The 17,559-nt window shown below is 42.6% G+C and overlaps 1 protein-coding gene across 4 annotated transcripts in view; it reads right to left on the reverse strand.

The window, feature by feature from the left end:
- NOXRED1 (NADP dependent oxidoreductase domain containing 1) overlaps positions 1-17,559 on the reverse strand; it is a 192,154-nt gene that overhangs the window by 36,038 nt on the left and 138,557 nt on the right. The gene's annotated exons all lie outside the window — the stretch shown is intronic.

A 17,559-nucleotide genomic window follows, 5' to 3' on the forward strand; every position in this document is an offset into this window, starting at 1 on the left:
ACAGGATGTCTGTCACTGTTGTGACGGAGTAACCCATCCACGAAGACCTATATCAGGCTCTAAATTAGTTGAAAATTTGTACTGCAGTAAAGAGATGAGGTCTTAGATCTTTGCAAAAATGTAAGATATTAGATTGGTTTCTAATACTAATCATTCGTTAAGTGCTTTCCAAACTCTGTGTCGCGACACGTTTCTGTGTCGCCTGCCATGTCGCACGAGACGCAGCCTATGCATCATGCAGGATAGTACAGCGCATGGTACCAACGCAGTTCCTGTTCCGGCGGAAGGTGGAAGAGGAGGAGCATCGTGCTGCTGTTCTCCTGTGGGCCCGTTGAAGCGGCAGCGCCAGTGAGTAAATACTGCGGCATCTCCAGCTGGCCACTCTTGGAGTGCAGTGCTCGTTGTGCCGCCCCTGCAGCCTTGTTTAGCCTACCGGCAGCGGCATGGGGAGGTCGGCAGCCCCATTAGGCTTGGGCGTCGCCTTCCAGGGCTCGCTGCTGCTTCCTACAGAAGGCAGAAGAGGAGGAGTCTACTGTGACGGCGAGCCATATCGGAGCATAGTGCTGCTGGTCTCCCACGGGTCCGTTGAAGAGGCAGGGTGGTGAGTAAAGACGACGCATCTCCTGCAGTGCAGCGCTCACTGCACCACTCCTGCAGTCCCAGACACAGCAGCCTTTGAAACAGACACGTTGGACACAGCAGCACCATAGGCTGCAAGAAGTGGATGCAGAAGCACTAGACACTTAAGCCACAGAAACAGCCACCCTACAGATACGGGCACCAGATACAATAGCAACAGACGGAGCAGGCATCAGTCACACAGAGGCACGAGAGACAGCAGCTCTGGAGACAGCAGCGATAGAACAGCAGTCCCAAAGACTTCAGCCACTTGAGATAATGGTATTAGAGTTATAGGCACCAGAGACAGCACTCAACAAAGACAGGAACCAATTCATCAAAATGGCATTGCTAATCAAATTTGCTCTCTGAAATTTGGACTTGAACCTTTAAGTTTACTTATGTTACTGGCAGCGGCCGGGGAGGCCGGCAGCCCCATTAGCATCACTGACACTTGCTGCCCTGCCGCAGACCCATGGAAGCATCTGGCAGTGGCGGTGACTAAAGACAGCCCTCGCATGTCTTAATACCCTTACCACAGCATGGCGACAGGCACTCTGATTATCTATAATCCTGCCATGAATTGGAACAGTCAAAAAATGTACGCACAGAATTAGTTCTGGGAAAAACGCCAGCAGCGTTTCAAAATAACACACAAATTCACTAGATTTTGTCACCATTGAAATGTCAATCAATGAGGCCTTTGTCCAAATGACATCAGTTGAGCCAAGCAACAGTGCATCCAGTTTTGGTCAATCATAATTATGAATATAAGTTTTTCTACAAACCACACAAAAAAATAGTGTTATAAAACTCATTAGAAATCTTTTAAAATAAAAGGGTAACGTACAGTACAATATAAAAACAATCTACTTATAGTTTAACCCAGACTGGTTTAACCTATTTTGTGAAAACCTAAAGGAGACACTTTTGAAGTTCAGGATTTGCTGTTGGACATTCCAGAGATCGTGTCACTAGGCAAGGGCAAGATAAGGCAAACACAAATACAACATGGATAAGTTTGTAATTAAGAAGCAAAGTGCTGGTGAAGATGAAGTTTGCGATGAACAAAATGTAGCAGCTATTGAGGAAAGTACGCAAGTATCAACTGAACGGTCTGTCTCAGTACGTAAGAAGTGCAAAGGAAAAATCTCCAATCCTCGATTATTTAATAAAGCTTATATGAAGCTGGGGTTCACATTTTCTGGTAATGAAAACAATCCTTGTCACCAGTGTTTAGTTTGTGGGGATATACCTGCAAATGTATGGTCCCAAATACATTAAAATGGCATTTTACCTCAAAACCCAGCAATTGTTCAGAAAAACCAGTAGAATACTTTATTGAGCTTTCAAAATCTATAAAGAAGCCGTCTGCAACATTCACAAAGAGAATGAAGACATCAGAGAAAGCTCAAACGCAAGTTACTTGGTTGCTCAAATAATTGCCAAAAACAAGGAACCACACACCATTGCTGAAATCTCCATAAAGGATCTTGCGGTGCTATTGTTCAATAATGTGTGGGCCAGAATTTGAGATAGAAGTTAATAAAATACATTTGGCAGATAACACAATTGGAAGTTGTATTCAAGATATGTCTGATAATAGTAAGCTGCAAATGAAGGATATTTTTTAAGAAGATAATATGATCTTTACATTGGAAGTAGACAAATCAACAGATGTCAGCGGGCTAGTACAATTATTATTTTTTGTATGTTTCATTTATACTGACAACATTATTGAGCAATTCTGTGTGGCCTAGAACTTCCAATGAGAACTAGAGGTGAGGATCTATTTAAAACTTTAGATTGCTTCATGAAGGAAAATCATTTGCAATTGTTAAATCGTGTTGGAATAGGCACGGATGGCACACCCTCAATGGTTGGCTCAACAAAAAGGTTTTATAGCTTTAGCAAAGAAAGAGAATGAAAACATTATAATTACTCATTGCTTTTTACATCGCAAAGCACTAGCCGTGCAAACCATTGGAAATAAATTAGGAAAAGTTATGGACAAAGTAGTTCAAATGGTCAATTACAATCAGACCTCTTAAATCTAGATTATTTGCTCATATTTATGAACAAATGGGGGTAAGGTTTAAAAAGCTTCCACTACAGACAGACGTTTGTTGGCTCTCAAGAGGTCGCGTGCTTAGTCGTGTATACGAATTGTGGGAAATGATGCTTCAACTTGTTGAAGAAAATCAGCAAGGCGAATTCTGCGATCTAATTCAAAACAAACTTTGGTGCACAAAATTGGCATGTATTGCTGACATATTTGAACATTTGAATACAATGAACACCATTAAGCAAGGAAAAGGAGAAAATATCTTAACAGTGCTAGATAAAATTTGTTCCATGGGAGACAAAATAGCAATTTGGAAAAGGAAAGTGAAAGAAGTCAATTTTTAAATGTTTTCCAAAACTGCTGATTGCGAGCTGATATGAGATATCAGCCTGCTGATTGTTGACAATTTAACATTGCTCAGAGAGAAAGTTCATCATTACTTCCCAAATGTCAAATTCAAGACTATGATTGGATCAGAAATCAATGTCTTGCAAGTGGGAACCTTTCACTTATTGACGAAGAAAAATTAGCTGAAATAAAAAATGATTGAAGTCTGTTAATGATGCATGAAGAGGGTGACTTAGACAGCTTTTGGATTTGTGTTTCAAAAATGCACCCAAACATAGGTAAAAAAGCATTAGAAATTCCCATGCAGGTTTCTAGTACATACATTTGTGAAGTATCCTTTTCAATGTTAACAAACTTAAAGCCACTGAAAGGTGGAAGCTTGAAAATGCTTGATGACTAAATGAAGTGTCTTTATCTAATATTCCACCAAATATTGACCAGCTGTGTTCATCCTATCAACCTCATACATCTCATTAAAAAAAAAGTGTTGTTGGTTTTATTCAAATTGTTCAATTCTTGCACATATTTACATATTGTTACTCATAAAGGACAATAGGTGTTGGAAATGTATGTGTGTTATTATCTTACAAATCATATATTTTTTAAAATATCAATGAAAGGTTTTCGTGAGATATGTTGCATCCCTATACATTTCGTTATTTACAATTTCTATGACATGAATGTATTTGTCTGTATCTCCTGTATGCGGTTAGTTTAACCTCCGGTTTGGTAGTAAAACTGAATTTCTGTGTTGTGAAAGGATGCATGTCTAAAAAGTGTGTCACCAACATGAAAAGTTTGGAAAGCACTGCATTAGTTTATGCAAAGCCTAGGGTATTCGGTAACAAAAAGTTCTGACTTAAGGATTCCGATATTAAACTGAGAGCACAACCAGAAGATGGTAACATCTAGTATGAGACGGAAGGCGGAGGGTTGGGAATATCCAGACTGCAGACAGGGTGAATATGAAGATTGGTACAGAAGGTACCAGCCTGTAGAAGGATGAGTTTAACTGAACATAGGCACTGGAGGTCCCATACTGTCGGGTGCGCTCACAGAATAATCCCTTGTCAGGGGCTCATGCACGCCTGCAGAGGGCATCCATGCAACAGGATCAGGTGCGCCTATCTGCAGCTTTAACTGCAGCAGTATGAGATCCCTCTCTTCGGTGGCCATTCAGGGGTGGGGGGGGGATTGGGTTCCTGGGGACACCATGCCTTCTTTAGAGAAATAATTAGGCAGGAAGTGATATTGCCATGATGGGGCAGAACTTCCTATTTCTCAGCCCAATCCATCATGAATGCCATCCCATTAATTCCTCTGGGGTTTACCCAGCCCAAGTTGTGGGGAATTATTTCCTAACTTCTCACACTGTCTAGGTATTTTTTTCTATATAAACTCTCAGAGGTTGTCATCATGTTTGTCACAACGCTCTTGGATGTTTCTGTTACGGTTTCTTGGTTGTCTTTTCCTCTGAGTACTATGTGCTGCTGTTGTTGTGGCTGAATTTTGGCAGTTTTTTGTCTGTTTCATACTTTTTCCTTCTGGAAGTTTCCTTAGAGGTCACATTCCAGCTTTGTGTCCCCTTCCCTGGCTGGCAAGGTAGCTTCCAAAAGCAATCATCCATGCTTTAAATCCGGAACCTCCAGACACAGACAGCTTTTCTTGTGTCCAGCTCCTAACACATGCAGAATACTGGGTGCAGATTTTGGGATTAAACACAGAAGATATCAGTGTACAGATAATGTAGCATGAGGCCAGACTCAGTACATACCATACTGTACATGAAATGTGCAGCCAAGACACAGATAAAAATGGTATCTATAGTAAAAGGTTTCAAGCATGAATATCTTCCGCTGAGCAATACGCCCTAAATTTGTGCCTGGACTCAAATGATCCCGCTTTTTCACATTTTTAAATCAATCATTCTTCCTTATGTTATGATTATCCATGCTATATTACATTGGGAGCCCATTTAGGCTTTAAGGCCTGCATGATAGTAGGGGGGGAGAATCAAATTCTGGATTGTGAAAGAGCAGCTGTTATAATCTGTACCAGCTTTTCTCTCCTCATAATTAATTGTGGCATAACCCCACATCCAAAACTGAAGCTGAGTAAATTGCAAATCAATCCAGAGGATTGCTGGTCAACTATTGCTTCGAGGAAGTACTATTTCCTTTATCAGTATGGGATGCTCCCTATGTTAATAACTCTTTGTATAAAATTCCAAGCAGAGAGAAACCACTGGGAGGGGTTTGAAATTTAATCACCATCTATATAAACAGTTTTTCAGTTGCTGCCTCTTCTACCAGAGTCGACTCAAGTGCCTGTATCCAGTAAAAAATCTGATTTTGTAGTAGCATTTTAACAAACGTGTGGAAGGACAATTGTTATCAACCATAGAACAGCTGTTGCTTTATGCCTTGTCGAATAGGCTCTCAGAATTCCAGAAAGATCACATCTTTTTCAACACTGGCTGACTTAACAATGGTTGCCTGTAAGCTACAAAGGGCTGTTTTACTAGTCAATGGTCCTTCATTTCGGCCTAAATAATAGAGCATGGCAATTTTACCATACACTTCTACAATATTTCAAACAATACTTGCTGATCTACTGTGTAGTAACAAAGAGGTTAAGCAAAATAACTAAAGTTGTTTTGCCCTTAACTGTTTCCAATAACCAATTTTACAATATATGCAAAATGGGTTGACATGGCGCTATGAGACAGCCTGTACCCAAACTGACAGTGTGAACAGATCATTGTTTTTAACATTGCTTGAACTTGATAATTGGCTATAATATCTGTGGTCTTGGATGGATGCAAAGGTCAAGGCTGCGCGCCAGGGTAGGAATCTTATATCCAGCGCTGCAATAAGCAATGATCTAGAATGATGGAGTCATTTCACAATTTTGTCCATACAAGAGATCTGTGTGAAACCAACCATGACCTAATTAGTAATTATTACCATTACTTGGCTCTCAAAATTGAAGCAAATTGAAGCAAATTGTTCTAATTTAGTAGGGTCTAATCCTGATAGTCCTGACATAGCAGTGAAGAGTTTTTGGTAAGGGAGACAAGGATCCACTGGGTGGCTTAGTTCTTACCCACAAAACAATTGGCAGCCCATCTCAAAATAAAATTATTGCCCAAAGGATCTGGTCTTAAAGTGACTCAATGTGTAAACTAATATAAAATCCAGGAACATGTTAGATGGTACAATTTCTTGTGTCATGCATCACTTTGTTGTAGAATCATTATTATAGTTAGACTTTCCTGTTTTCAGTTTCTAATTTTGGTATATTCTGCTGGGGTTTTCAGTGTTATTCAGTGATTTCAATACCCTAAAAAATCAGTGCCATTAAAAATAACAGAAACAGTGTTTTTCTCTTTTTTATGGTACATTTTGCTTTTATTGTTGCTTGCTTTTTGCACTGATAGTGCATGGTATATAGACAGTGTAAGTATGGTGTAAATTAGGTCCAAATACATGTTTATATATACAAATTAAACTTATTGTAATGCACCATACAATACTTCTTCAGTGAGTCTTTGGTCATATGCGCTCGCTCTTTTCTTCCCATGTAAACGTTTATCTGTGAAAAGGCACTTTCAACATTTGCCAATACTGGTGCATTGAAGATTGGGATTCTCTGGGACAGATTCTGCAACATATGCATTAAACTGGGCGCATATGCCCTCAGAGTTACTGAAACGGTCAAAAATGAAGCAGTGCTTTTCAAAGTACGGAAAAAATTCCCCTTTATGGAAGGGATCTAGAACATGTGCAGAGTACCACAGTGAGGATGTATTGACTTCAAATGCCATGGTTGGTGAGGGGACATTTCTATACATCAATGCAAGCCATTTCTTGTGCATTGTAAAATAAAATTTCCTGAACTGCTCCATAACATTTCTTTGATTTCCAAGTGGAAAGCATTCTAACATGCAGCATGTTGCAGTGCCAAAGTCATAAAAGTATCGCCCAGCCTACTATCAATGAGATGTTTCACATCTACACCAATCACGCTGAACACCTAGTAGACAAGGGTATTTTCAGACACTAGTTTTCTTGATTATGTCCACTGCAGCATTCATGTGTTCCTGTAAAAATCTAAGAATGCAGTAGAGTGTACTTTTTTTTACATCACTATCAATATGCGACCGAAGATCCTCACAGTTCTTGCCTTTGGCATCATCAAGAAGCAAAAATTCGATTAATGGTCGCACATGTATAATATAGCATTCACAGCCTCTAGGACAGAGAACCACCGGTTAAATGACACAGTTGAAAAGGCTCTTTCTTTGATGCCATACAAGGCACAAAATGAGAAATATTCGCGTTTTAGGTCCCACGCATAATAAAAAGTGCACCAGAATTGACTAAAAAGTCAAAAGCACTCTTCATTAACTCTGAAGATTGTAAAGATGCTTTCAGCATATCATCTAGCAAGTGGCAAAGATCTCTTACAGGGAAGCAATTCAGCTCAGGTACCAATTTTGGCAGGTCCTCAAACAACCTTTTCATAGACGTAGCTGAATTACTGCAAATACAAACAATATCACTCCAATCTTTGTTGAACTTGGTAAGAATTTTTTGCAGCAGTCTGGTGTCATGTTTTCACCACTATCTCAGATGCTTGGTGGCAGTGCTCTTTTCACATATACTTCTCACTACACCTTGCATTGATTTCACATATACTTGTCACTACACCTTGCATTGAATGTTTAAAGCATGGGGTGTTTGGTAATTCACCTACTATCAATACTAACTCGTTAGAAAATGGGCCGATATATCAAAGGGTTTCACCCATTCTCTGTCTGTGGGTAAATGTGAAGATACGTATTGGGAAAGATTCTTATGAAACCAGCCATTTTACCTATCAGTGAAAGAATTAAATGTAGCCAAAATATCAAATATATGTTTGATATTTCCTGATTCTTAGCAGTTAATAAAATAGTTAAATAAGACCTAAAACTTGCTTTTAAACCTGCATCTTTAGACCAAAGACAACAAAACTGAAAAAAACAAATGGAAGAAGGAATAATATTTTAGTGACATCCCTAAATGACAAAACTCAAGCAGAATAATGCTGGCCCAGTATTTCTTGCTGCTACCTTTTTTACCAAAGTTACATTTTATTGGCCCCTACAGGAAGAAATAGAAATGACTCTTTCAGTCCCCTTTTCCTTTCTTTGAATTGCATTTAGTTTGTGGCTGTGCTGGTGTTTATTCAGTGTTTATTTGTTTCCACTGGTGAGGGCTATTTTCCTTTGGGGGGGTGGGGGGGGTTATTGGTTACTATAGGTTTATGTGAGCACTTTAAAGGCTTATGAGATGTAGGTGGTAACTATTTTATATGTAGGTGATGTGTACCTATCAAAGCACTCCATGTCAAAAAAGCACTAGCACCTTTTTCGCTTAACAAAAATAAATCTGACAGAGCTCAATGAAATGCTAGTTGATCTGTGCTGAAAATGAGTGGATAGTTTTATACCACAGTTCTGGTTTTAGAAATCAGTCTTAGTGTTCTGATCCTCTGGATGGGCAACTGTTAAAATTACTGACATATATAGATGTATTGAGGCTGTGTGCACAGAACAGGAAATGTCCACTGTTAAGAAGAGGAGGAAGCATGTTTGCTTTTGGAGGACAAGAGTTGGAGGTTGTCTACTTTTGTTTCCCACAGCACCACACTATTACCCAGATCTTTGCAAAGAGAAGCTGGCTGAGTTTTCTTGCACAGACTAGGCAGGGAGTTTACAGGTTGACAAATCACCAATCACTGAGGGGACATACTGCGCAGTCACAGCTGGTGTTTTAGTGAGATTCCTAATTGAATTTTACCAGTAGGACAGACATTTGATTATATTCGCAACCCACATGTTCAATGAAGGACCTTTAGTTTTTGTTCCACGCATTGAATTCGTCTTGAAGCTAACGGCAGTCCCAGTGCAACTGTTAGGATGGAGAAAATGTCTTCTGTATGGCAATGCATGTGTCCCCATGCCCTGGGTCCCCAACTGTACTGATGTCTAATCCCTAATGCTGATTTTTTTTTTCATAGGCAAACACGGATCATCCGTGTGAGTGATGACCTAGACCTAGCTCACAGATTGCGATCTTGCTGGACCCGGATACCCTCATAGTGGTAGAGGACTACTGCCTTCACCACGAGTTAAGAAGCACGAGCGCAGGGGTTGCAGCATTCCTTGTAGGGATCAGTAGGAGGGAACAGGTCCTTTTTAACATGTGTCACTGGAGTGAGGCTTACCAGCTCACACACATTCCACAACTGTGTCTTAGCTCACCGTTAGCCTACATTGGGTAGATATAAATTGCTGTGCAGCGCAGGAGCAGTGACTCTGCACTGGATGTTTGTGTGCCTGGGAAGGGTACAGTACAGGTAGAGAGCAGTGCTTTCCCGTGTGTGAATGACGAGTGCAAGTATTGGTTGTATGAGACCTGGCCCTTTTTGCAGGTTTACCCCCAAACTTTTAGCTTTTTGCCTCTTATTCTTCCTACTCTGTTTTTGTTGGCTATAGGATTCTGGGCACTTTACAAATGCTGACCAGTGCTAAAGTGCATATGCTCTCTGTGTAAATTATGATTGGTTATCCATAATTGGCATATTTGATTTACTGTTAAGTCCCTAGTAAAGTGCACTGAGTGTGCCGGGGCCTGTAAATCAAATGCTACTTGTGGACCTTTAGCATTGGTTGTGCCACTCACATGAGTAGCCCTGTAAATGTGTTTCAGACCCACCACGGTAGTGTCTGCGTGCAGTTTTAAACTGCCATGTTGACCTGGCAAGTGCACTCACAAGTGGGTCCCGTGCTCACTACGCCACTGGAGTCAAGCTATCCTGGCTGAAGAAGGGTGAAACTCTGAAACCGGTCCTAGGATGCTTGATTCTAGTCCAGGGAAGACATGACTTGGCAGTTCAGTCTGGACTGTTCTCATGAGGCACAGGATCAAGACTGATTTGCATATGGACATGTCTGAACTGGGGTGGCGTGGTGAGCAAAATAACGATGGATTAAACTCAGATCTGTGACTGGGGGTGAATGTTTTGCCAATGTGCAACATTCCGTCCATCATCTTGTGTGTTTTGCTGTTCGCCCTATGTGGGAAGGGTATGCCCAGACGTGGGTCCCGTGCTCACCACGCCACTGGAGTCAAGCTATCCTGGCTGAAGAGGGGTGAAACCCCGAAACCGGTCCTAGAATGCTTGATTCCGATCCAGGGAAGACATGGCTTGGCAGTTCAGGCTGGACTGTTCCCATGAGGCACAGGGTCAAGACTGATTTGCATATGGCAATGTCTGAACTGGGGTGGCGTGGTGAGCAAAATAACGATGGATTAAACCCAGATCTGTGACTGGGGTGAATGTTTTGCCAATGTGTAACATTCCGTCCATCATCTTGTGTGTTTTGAAGTGCACCCACTTGCCAGGCCCTAACCGTCCCTTTCATTGTATGTAAAGCACTTCTACGGTAGGTCTAAGGTACCCCATGGGCAAGGTGCAGTGTATGTGAAAGGTAGGACATGTACTGGTGTGTGTGACAGGTCCTGATAGTGAAATTCTTTCTATTTAGTTTTTCACTGTTTAAAGGCTGTCTGTCCCATATACTATCATTGGGGCTGCACTGTAGCATCTTACATGTGTAACTTATAATTGGGATAGGATAGAGATATTTAGTTTAGGCTCTCTGAACTCAGAAGTTAATAAGACACCTTTTAGTAAAAGTGTTTTTTTAAATCCTGTGTTTGAAAGTGTGCCCTTTCTTGTTTAACCATCCTGTGTGCTTCTGCCTGTTGTGTATTCACCATCTGGGTTTGGGGTGACAGGAGCTGGGGATGTGCATTCAATCTAGACGGTCACACTGGAGGGGGGTGTTTGAAGTGTGTCCTGCCTTGCCTGGGTGACTCATTGCTAGGCTGAAAAGACCTGGTCTGCATTTACAGCAGTGGGAGGGGTTTCATTAGCCCCTGAATAGGCTGTGTCTCCTTTACACAATGCTGTCTCAGCCTCCTTGGTCCATGCTGGACCAAAGAGATCAGGACTGCCTTGGACTGAGTTCAGAGACCCTTGCCACAAAGAGAACAATGACAAGATGGGGTATAAGTATTGGAACTAAAACCCCGGGATTTTAGATTACTTCAAGAAAAAAGAGGACCCTGCCAAGAAGAAGAGCTGAAGTACTGTGTGAGGAGCGCTGCCTTTTCTGTGTGAGGGTGGGTTGGCCAGCAGTTGCTGCTTCTGTCTGTGGTGGAGGAAAAGAACTGACTCATTTTGCCCTGCTGTGGTATCCAGCTTAGGAAGACTCTCCAATGGTTTGTGTTTGCTTGCCTCCCGTTAGAAACCTCAGGGAGATAAAAGACTTCAAGGAAGGTACTTGCTATATTCAAAAACAACCTGCCTGGAGCAGGGAAAGGACTGGACTGGTCTTTCATAGATATGCAAAACAGCGCGTAGTAAGCGCTGTGTTTTTCACCTTTTTCAAAGCAGAGATGTGAATGGCGAGCGCTTTGGGAGCAGTGCAGGACAAGCACTTTGCTATGCAGGAGGCCAAGGTGAGCGTGTGCTGAGCTCTTTATTCTTGACCCATCTAGTGCACGGTCAGAGCACTGGCAGACAGGAGTTCCTTGCTGAGCTCCCAAGTCAGAAGGGAGTGGCCATCCAAACCAAAAAATGGACTGAGCGTCTGTGAGTCCTGCCTTCTGGGCCACTTATGTCCTGCTGGGCTCTGCTGGGGCACACTATTAGCACAGTGCCTGAGGACGTGTTGCCGAACAACCCCCAGACGCCGAGGAGTCCGCTGGGAGCCCCACCTACACCAGCGCCGTGAGCGCAACCAGAGCCACACTCCGGGTGGGTGAGTGCCGTGCGAACGCCAGGCCCTTCCCAGGAGCCCGTCGTGACTTCAGCCGCCAGAGGGACTTGAGTACTGAGTGGTGCAGGACTAGGGTATGTCACGGTAGGCTGTCTCGCAGGTGATATTTTTTATATAACACTGTGTGGATTCTCTTTTTGTGGTGTATGTTGTGTGTCACTGGTGTTTGTGGGTTCCGCAAACGCTTTACACATTGCCTCTGGGATAAGCTTGACTTTTCTGCCAAGCTACCAAGAGTGTGAACAGGGGTTAAATTGGCTGTGTAACTTTCTCGTCCTGACTAGAGTAGTGGGTTCTGCCTGGCTGAGGTGCATACCCTAGCCAACCAGAAACCCCATTTTTAACAGGGTGCATGTATACACATTAGGAGTACATTACATGACGGATGTAATACTGTGCAGTGTGTGTATGGTGAATGCATTTACTTGGTTTATGTTTTTTACAATTGGATGAAATGTTGTGCAGCTCAAACATGGTAAATGTATATGTAAATGTAAATGTTTTTGTACTTGTATAGCGCACAGCTACCCGCTGGGATTTCCCGGCGCTTGTACGAATACTGCAAGGGAACCCTTCATGGCTTTCCCTGTGAAGTGTCCACTCCTGGGCACCCCCATGGTGCAGACCAGGCATCCCTCACGTTGTGGGGGTCGTTGTGGAGACTAAGCAAGCTATTGCCCAGAGTTGCAGCGTGGGACCCATGATCAGAATAGGCACTGAGGCGAGAGAATATCTGGTCAGGGAAATTAATGAGCCCGAGACCCACCGGGGCAGGAATCGAACCCTGGTCCCTGGCCAGAGCTCTGCATCGAGGTCTGCCCGCTCTAACCATTGAGCCACACTTCTCCACATTCACTAGCAGAATGTATGCTTGTAAGTTGCACTCTATGACACAATACCGAAAGGATACTGTACTGAGCAGTGCAGGCAGAGTGAATGAATGTGCAGAATGTATGTGTGCCTAGGGTGGCACAATGCATGGTGGTAACTGGTTTGTGTGTGTGCTAGGTTCATACACTGACTGCAAGTTTGCCTGTAATGGTACATTATATTGAGGACTCTGGGTTCCATTTTGGGAAGCCCAGGTCTTCCTGGGGAAGGCGTGAGATTTAGGGGATCCAACTCATATCAACTGCACACTCAGATCTTCTGCAGATGGTTCCCATCACCATGAAAAATAATACTTATGGGCTCATTTATATAAACATAGCGGGGTGTGATCCATTAAGGCCTACTCAAGGGGAGGGATCAATCTCAGTAGTAGCTTCGATTCTGAATTTGAAACGGAGGAAAAACGTTTTCGTAATTTCAAACACTTTCTTATTCAGCAACCGAAGGGAAACCTAGATTTTGCACTTACTTGGCTGCCGCTCCCCCTAATTATTTCCAATCTTCCTTTCGTTCAAGGCTCCCGATTCAGGATTCAATCCTGGGCTGGATATTCATGCAATCCTTTCATTGTTCAAACCGGTCCTCGCGCCATTACTAGCAGTGCCGACACGGTTCCAACTTCCATGGATGGACATGGAATCTTCCGGGCAAACACTTCTCGTTCTGGATCCTCAAAATGTATTTGTAAAAAATGTTTTTGTCCCTACAACTCCGGACCTTTGTTGGTCTTGCTCCGCCCCCAATGCCACGCTTTTTCACATGCTTTTCCTTTGTCCTCTCACGCAAGCATTCTGGATCAGAGTATGGGATCAAATCAATTCTATCTTTCACACTTCTATCCCTTTCTCTATCACTGACATTTTCCTCGGTTCACTATCCTCTTCCTGGATTGAAGTTGAAATGAATATTCATATTATTGATTTGCTATTAGCTGTTGCGTTTCAACAGATTACTGTTAACTGGAAGAATTCTGAGGATATTACGTTTAAAGCCTGGTGGTTCAATGTATGCTATAATCATAGATTAGATACTGCATTTGTTTATCCCATTACCCTAGCCCCGAAAAGACATGCGTTGTGGCTTCCTGTTACCCTCTACTTGGATGTTTGCGCCAAACGCTCATCTCACCTTCCCCCATTGCAGCAAGAGGTTTCGAAACCCCCATGAATTACCTTTTGTTCCCTCTTTTTCTTTAATACTTAGCTTCCCGCATATATTTGCATTGTCTCCTGTAGTACAAAGCCTCATCGAGTGTACACTTTTCATCCCAAGCCTCATTTATTATTTTTTGTTTCCCCTTTTCCTCTTTTTCCCCTACACTCTTTAATTTGATGTAACTTATTGTTGTTATCCTAGCTTATTATTCTTATTGCTACTGTTGTATTACATATCACTTTTTGTAATGACAATTTTGTTTACCCTAATAAAAATTTTATTTGAACTTAAAAAAATTTTTTTTTGTCATTTTTGTATCTTTTGATTTATGTCAATTGTGTTAATGGTTTTATGTATCTGTGTCTCTGTACCAAAAAGATAAGATTATCAAAAAACTGTAAAATATAATTGAAAATAAGTTAATGAAATAAGAAATGAGATAAATACTCGAACACACTAGATTAATGTGTATGTTGTGTTCTTTCGATTCATATTTATTAATGGCCATGTGGGGCTCCGTATAGATTTTGTATTATGGGCTCATTTATAGCCTATTTGGTGGCTTGCCAGCCCGCCACATCTGCGGAGACTATGGCCCCCATTCACTTGGTGGAAGACCGGCCATATTTAAACATCCTTACAAGGCAAGGATGGAGGTTTATGCCTTCAGTAGAGCTGCAGCACTGAAGGCACCGAGTGGACACCATGTTTGATAAGCCTAGTCGGCAAAAAATTTTGTTTTCTGAAAAACAAATCCTAAACTTGGAGTGATTAAAAAAAAATCAGAATGGCCCAACATGCAGGGAGTTTTCTCCCTCTGCATGACAACTTGTGTGTGTCTTCCCACGCTCAGTCCTGGGTAGGGAAAATGAGTTACAGTCGCTTCACTGCAAATAGGGTGGGGCAGCCTTCACTGTGACCTAGTGGCAAAGTGGGGGACTGACTGTCAGGTCAGAGGTTCACACCAGTGGCCCAGGTGAGTCACCGCTGGTGTGAAACTAGTGCCTACCCCAACTCTACTTAGAGAGCTGGGAAGCCATGAGTTTGGCAAGACTGGAGCACTGCTGAATGCTGGCAATGTTCCAGCTCCTGCAAACATAAATGACCCCATACATCTTTGACTGTCAAGATTAACTGCAAAACCGCAGCAAAGATGTATTCTAACTACTTGTTCGAATATTGAGAAAGCACATGATATTGAAAGTAAGAGAGTCAAAATGAGCTGTTATGGCTTACCTAAATAGTTGACTTTTTCACTGAGTGGGATATTGGTATTGAATCTTTTAATATGTAGTTGAGCTCAACATCAACAGACTCGATTTGTCCTTTACCTGGCAGTACATTATTTGTAGTTTCTGCCAAGCTGGAGAGTACCAAGTTGTGCATGAAGATAACACTATTTCTAACTTGAATGTCACCAAAGCAGTTGCTTAGAGGTTGATTAAGAGGATGCCCTTTCACAAACTATTTAGGACTCCCTGAGGCTGCAAGCTGGAAACCTAAAGTAGAATACAATATTTTCAACTCAACTCTAGAGCAAATTTGGTGATAAGGGACAAGGTCAGCCCTGAATGAGGGCTGACAGCCTTCCTGTCTCTGTTCAACCATCATGATCCACTCCCAACGTAACCCACGCTTTCACCACCAAGGGAACGAGAAAGGGTTACAGAAATTGGACTCATGTATAAAGATGACACTACTAAGCCATTTGAACAATGAAAAGCTTACTTCAGCCTAGCTGAAAAAGAATAGTTCGATTATTGCCAAGTTTGACTTTCAGGATTCAATCTGATGATAACGAAAAGGGTGAATTGACCTTTGATGGAGTTGTTTATTTAGGGTAAAGATAATACCAAGCGCCTAATTTCTAATCTCTACTTGAGGGTTCCAAGAATTATAAGCAAATGTTTTACCGAGCGAAGAGCAGAAGAAAAGTGTAGCCATCATGGCCTTGCATTTAAAGAAGAGCACTTGCAGTCTTCGGGGTAGAGTAGCATCAAATCAAGGAATATAAGATCTCAGTTGGAGGCTGTCTCCACAAAGAACGGGGGGAGGAACTAGGTGGGGGGAGTGTTTGTGGAGATTGAGGGCATAAGTCAAGACAGAAAGGTGCCGGAATGGGAGGGATGGGTCTTACTTGCTTGTTTCCCAAGATTTGGAATATTGTGAAGGTATGAACAAATGTTAAAAATTCACTAAACAGATATAACCTAATACTGTAGCTGCTGAGGCACCAACAACGCACACTAGCCATCACAGGTCAGTGGGATGGTAAATCTTACAACATAGTGTTGGTGTATGTTCCGCCAGCACTACATCAAGGTGCTTTTGTAGACCTGGGTAAATTCCTGTTGACACTTCCTCGTGGACAGCTGATTGTTGGGGGGGACTTCAACGCGGTTATGGACTCTACACTGGATAGGCACCCTCCCAGAGACGTGGGTGGGTCATCCCATAGATGACCGGACTTTACTGAGGTGCTGGGGCTGGTGGAGAAATGGCGGACCAGTTAGCCAATGGACAGGCAGTTTACATTCCACTCCGGGGCTCACAATAGTCTCTCTAGAATTGATTACATTTTCACACTAGCCACCGGAATATTGGGGATGAAAGACGTCAGACACCTGTCTAGAGGTATATCGGACCACTCACCAATCCTCATCTCTTATGCACCATTTACCCCGCAGACTCGTAGATTATTTCCAATTAGACCCGGATACCTTCAGGACCGTAGATTACGTAAAGCACTCATGCAGATCAAAAAGCATTACTTTGAAGAAAATCGGCACGTGGTTCCCTCAACGACTACACTATGGGAGGCCTATAAGACAGTGCTCCGGGGTGGCGCCATTTCACTCATCACGGGACAAAAGAGAGAACACCAGAAACACACTGATGACCTAGATTCGGGGATCGCACGGGCGGAGAAGGTGCACACGTACAATACTACAGAGGAGACAGCCCATGCATTACACTTGGCCGAGCAGGCATATAGAGCGTATGTGCAAGTGGCGGCCTCTACCAGACTAACTAGCACTCAACACAAGATATATGGTCAGGGAGATAAAGCAGGCCGATTGCTGGCGTGCTTGGGAAAAAAAGAGAGGGCTAGTAATTGGATAACACAAATACGGACTAGGAATGGTGACTTGGTGCCCACGCCACAACAGATCTCAGAAGCCCTAGCGCAACATTACAAAACGATATATACACCAGTCGCTGTCGCAACAGTAGACGAGAATCTGGCCTTTTTGCACGGCATTCGGTTACCCACGCTAGACGCAGATGCGATGACTGCCTTAGAGGAGGATATTACGTCAGAGGAGCTACGCAGGCAATAAGAGTGCTTCACACGGGGAAAGCGTTGGGACCCAACGGGAACCCAGTCAAATTTTATAAGCTAGGAACCAAGCACATAGTGCCCCATCTACTGGCGATGTTAACCGACAGCTTCGCAAGTGGAATCTTACCGAAAGATCAGCGTCTTGCCACCATAGTGGCAATTTATAAGGCCGGTAAGCTGGCGAATGAATGCGCATCCTACCGACCAATATCTCTCCTTAATGCAGAGGCGAAAATACTTGCA

This window comes from Lissotriton vulgaris, chromosome 9 (genome assembly GCF_964263255.1).
Source record: "Lissotriton vulgaris chromosome 9, aLisVul1.2, whole genome shotgun sequence".
In the NCBI taxonomy this organism is placed as follows: domain Eukaryota; kingdom Metazoa; phylum Chordata; class Amphibia; order Caudata; family Salamandridae; genus Lissotriton; species Lissotriton vulgaris.